A 4,739-nucleotide genomic window follows, 5' to 3' on the forward strand; every position below is an offset into this window, starting at 1 on the left:
AAAAAAAAAAAAAAAAAAAAAAAAAAAAATCCCCGTGATGAGGCATTCAGAAAAGGACTTTCCTGTGCCCCGCCACCCTTCTGGGTTAATTAGTGGCTGGCTGGGGCTTTCATCCAAAGCCCACATGCACGTCAATGGCAGATGCTGTGGTGACAGGAAGGAAGCCCTCTTGAAAATGTTCCACCTAAGCAAGAGCAAGCTACTACCAGGGAAATCCACATCACAGGAGCCGGACAATGCATGTAAGAAAAAGAGCACCGTCCTCCTTTCATCTCCTCCTCCTCTGGCCGCAGCTCAACACAGATGCACGTGCCCAAGACTTCAGAGCAGACTGCCTTGGAAGGCAGTGATGCTACTGCTTCCACAGAGCAGGAGCTCATCCTATTTTCCTGCTGACCGTGGTCTTTAACCTAGCACTTCTGATATCCAGAGCCATTATGACCTATTTTCCAGCCAGAAATTAATTTATGGATTTTAATTATCTTTAAGATAGACTGAACACAGTTTCTACACAATGTGCACTGGGCCTTCAAACAAATTTCGGGAATACATGCACTCTGGTCATGATAGACACTGTGATTTTTCACCTACATACGAAGAATTTAATTTGACCATGATGAGTCTCTTTCTGGCAGTAGATGGAGTCAGCAGTGGGTTCACCTACACATATGATGTGGCCTGGGAAGTTGTGAAAAATAAACTCTGAAGCTTACTCTATAGATAGAAAGGCAGGCGGTGCCCCATCCCCCAATGTGGACTGGATCTCATATAAATCTTGGTGTTATATCAGCATTGTGTTCTATTTTAGTGACAGGGTCTCACTGTGTTGCCCAGGCTGGAGTGCAGTGGTGCAATCATAGCTCGCTGAAGCCTCAACATCCCAGGCTCAAGCGATTCTCCTGTCTCAACCTCTTGAGCAGTTGGGACTACAGGTATGTGTTACCACCTCTGGCTAATTATTATTTTTTTCATTTTTTGTAAAGATGGGGGTGTCACTATGTTGCCCAGGATGGTCTCAAACTTCTGGCCTCAAGTGATCCTCCTGCTTTGGCCTCCTAAATTGCTAGGAGTACAAAGTGTGAGCCACTGAGCCTGGCCTGTATCAACTTTTGAGACTTACATTTAAATAAATGACAAAGACGTTTTTAAAAAAGGAAAAAACTAAAAGCATCATGAACCCCAAATAGTAGATGAGAGTCCAACCATCCTCATGTTTATGTCAGCAAACACAGGTACTAAATTTTGTAATGAAATGCCCCAGTAGCCTATAATTTCACAGCCGTATGACTGACAACAAGTACAAAATAAAGTGCTGACTGAAGCAGTGGTGTGCAGGACTCCTCAGTTTCCTCACGACTGACAAATGTGGGGAGAATGTCCTGTAAACTGCGGGCCATTTGACAGCATCCTCGGCCTCTACCCACTAGATGCCAGTAGCACCCACTACCCCACTGGTGACAACCAGAAATGTCTCCACACATTCCCAGGTACCTTGGGGTGGAGATTCCCCAGGGTGAGAACCCAAGCTAGGGTAGTTACACAGGCCCAGAGCCACTCCCTCTTATGTGGCAGAAAGGCCCTCAAATTCCTTATGTAAAAGTCGTGAGCCCCAAATACCTGCAGTGCCTTCGCTATGTGACCACAATTTAGATTCTGTCTTCATCACATCATGGCCCCTGGGTGGGCCTCTTGGAGCCTCACCCTCCAGGTGGCCTCCAACTCAAAAGGCCACAATTAGAAAAGGTGGAAAGAAAACAGTTGTGTTCCTCTAGGTTAGGGTCAGCAAACTGCAGCCCAGTATCAGTGTCTATAAATAAAGGTTTTCTTGGCACTCAGCCATGTTCCTTCATTTCCGTAGGGCCTACACTGCTTTCACACTGCAATGGCAGAGTAGAGCAGTTGCAACACAGACCGCCTGGCCCGCAAAGCCTAAGCCCCTAACTATCAGGCCCATCACAGAACATGCTTGCTGAGCCTGCTCTCAGTCCTTCCTGCTCTGCCACAGGTTTTCCCACCTCTACATCCGAGAACAACTGCCTAGTCCCTTCTCGGCTTGGAATCTTCCTGCCTGAGAACTTCAACAGTGAACGCCCCTGAATGTGAACATTCCTCATAATCATACCAACTACAAAAAACACTATCACCAAGGTCTGTGATGGATGCCTTTGAAAGGAGGACATGTGTTGAAACCACACACACCTCAAGGAAACCATTATAAGCCCTCACTTTCTGAGGTGCGGCACGCAACATAGGCAGAAATAGTTATGTTATATAGGTTATTCCCAACCTTACTGATGAACTATAGCAACAGAGCACCATTTTTGAGGATAATGCCAAATGACTATCTGCATGTATAAACCACACAAGTTATCAAAGGCTACAAAAACACTCAGTCATGTAGAAAGCCAAACACAGACACCTCATGCACAGGAGAAATTCAATGTGTGCTGGATTCAATGAAACTGAAGCTTATGTTCCCAAAGTACTGAAATAAAACCCACTCAAAACACTGATGAGATAAAGATCCCCTCCCATCTTCCCTCTGACATTTAAAATATGGTTCAATGGCATTTCGAAAATATTGACTGGTGTAACAGTCACTTTGGAAAATTCAGTTCCTCAAAATGTTCAACAGAGGTACCATATGACCCACTCCTAAGTAAATGCCACAGAGAAATGAAACATATGTCCACACAAAAAAACTTGTGTATGTGTGTTCGTGACATCATTTTTTTGTGTGTGTGTGACATCATTTTTAATAACAACCAAAAGAGAACTACAACCCCAGTTTCCATCAACTGATGCATGAATCAAATACGTTCTATCCATAATCTAGCCACACAATGGAATATTCCGACATAAAAAGAAATGACACATGCCACAATGCACATGAACCTTGAAAACATACTGAGTGAAAGAGCCAGTCAGAAAATTCAAATTCACTAATACATTACAAATTTTGTTTTTATAAACAAACTACACTTTTCATTAAAATATTTATACATGTGTAACTTGTTAAAACAATCTACATATGTGTATGTCTGGCTTTAAACAAAAGTACCTCGAACAGTAAGCTGCTTATTTTAATTAAATTTAAGTCTATCATTTTAGTTCTAGTTGGTTCTCTTAAAATAGTAAATCAAAAGCTTTCTCAAAATTCTATCTTTATGCTTTAAAATTGCCCAAGTTCTATAGGTTTTGTTTTTTTAAAAAAACTAAAAAGGCGTTAGAGAAAGAAACAGAAAATTAAATAACAATTAAGTAAAACGAAACTAAATTCCCATGTACCAAAAGGTCATAAGGTAACTTTTACAGAACTTTTGAGGCATGGGTCTCAGTTCTAGTTTGGGCTATGGGCTTCTCAACTCTTGACACCTGTGCACATACCATTGGTTTGCTAGTCAGGAAACCTTAGCATCTCACCAGATTTACACATAGCAATCTCCATGATTTTCTAGTAAGTTTCAAAGTTAACTAGCAAATCAATTTGGAGACAGACACAAATCATATTAAGAAACTGATAAAGCATAGAATTAAGATATAGGAGCCAAATAAAATCTATACTCACGCACCCAATTATAATTAACTTGTCTGCATAACTGTAATTCCTAATGTTGACAAGATAGGTTGATTTTACAAGGTGTCATCCTCACCTGGTAAGACCCAGAAAAATTTGTTATAGTTCCTTCAGGATCCAAAATTCTTAGAAGGCAGGCCAGATGCAGTGGCTCACACTTGTAATCCCAGCACTTTGGGAGGCCGAGGTGGGCGGATCACTTGAGCTCAGTTCGAGACCAGCCTGGCCAACATGGTGAAACCCTGTCTCTACTAAAACTGTTTCAAAATTAGCCGGGTGTGGTGGCAGGTGCCTGTAATCCCAGCTACTTGAGAGGCTGAGGCAGGAGAATCGCTTGAACCTGGGAGGCGGGGTTGCAGTGAGCTGAGATCGCACCACTGCACTCCAGCCTGGGTGACAGAGCAAAGACTCTGTCTCAAAACAAACAAACAAACACACACAAAACAAAACAAAACAAAACAAAACAACACAACACAACCCCAAATTCCCAGAAGTCAGTAAAAGGCAAATTTCTCATTTGGAATTGACTATGCAGCTCACAATGATTTAATGATTGTCTGTCTACTACCTTCAACCTTCAGTAAGGAGAAAGACCGGGCACTTCCCCTGAAAACATCATTTAAAGCAAAAGGGGTTCTGTTTTGGGAAAATGCAGTTCTGCTCCTCAAACGGATTTCAGGTACAAGGACAAGGATCCAATGGCACGCTGGGCTGCTTACCTTATGATGACTTCATGTGTGGACCTGTTGACCAGCAGGCTTCCCAGCATCCGGTCACAGAAATGGCAAGGCGTCTGCGGAGACCAGCCTAGGGAGAAAGGGAAAGGTTTAAAACAAAAGACTTAAAAATCGTTGGGGTGTGTTTACCTCTCACCCATCCAGTTCCTTTAGGTTTTTTTTCATCCTAATTCAAACTTAACACATTTTATTGGTTCTTATTTTCTGTCTTAGTCCATAGCACAGATTGTAAGGTTTTGTTTGCAAAGTGAAAAAAAGGAGAAATTAAAAGTGGCCAGTCAGGCATTATTATGCATGTAGAAGTTCTGAAATAAAAGTGTCTCAAAATAGATAAAATTCATGTTAGCTCAGCTATTGCTACTGCTATTATTTAAAGATAATTTAAAGATTTAAACTAATCTTAAATTAAATTTAAAGATATAAAT

General features: G+C 41.6%; 1 protein-coding gene across 5 annotated transcripts in view; it reads right to left on the reverse strand.

Moving 5' to 3' along the window:
* Nucleotides 1-4,739, reverse strand: part of TBL1X (transducin beta like 1 X-linked) — a 234,818-nt gene that overhangs the window by 81,910 nt on the left and 148,169 nt on the right. For 2 of the 5 annotated variants that reach the window (XM_017862669.1, XM_017862667.1), the window contains exon 1: nt 4,297-4,386. The exons of the other annotated variants lie outside the window; for them this stretch is intronic. The gene's annotated coding sequence lies outside the window, so the exon portion shown is untranslated. Of the gene's footprint in view, nt 1-4,296; nt 4,387-4,739 lie in introns of those variants that run through there. 5 annotated transcript variants of the gene reach the window in all.

The sequence above is a fragment of the Rhinopithecus bieti genome, unplaced genomic scaffold, assembly GCF_001698545.2.
Source record: "Rhinopithecus bieti isolate Rb0 unplaced genomic scaffold, ASM169854v2 scaffold_66091, whole genome shotgun sequence".
NCBI classification, from domain to species: domain Eukaryota; kingdom Metazoa; phylum Chordata; class Mammalia; order Primates; family Cercopithecidae; genus Rhinopithecus; species Rhinopithecus bieti.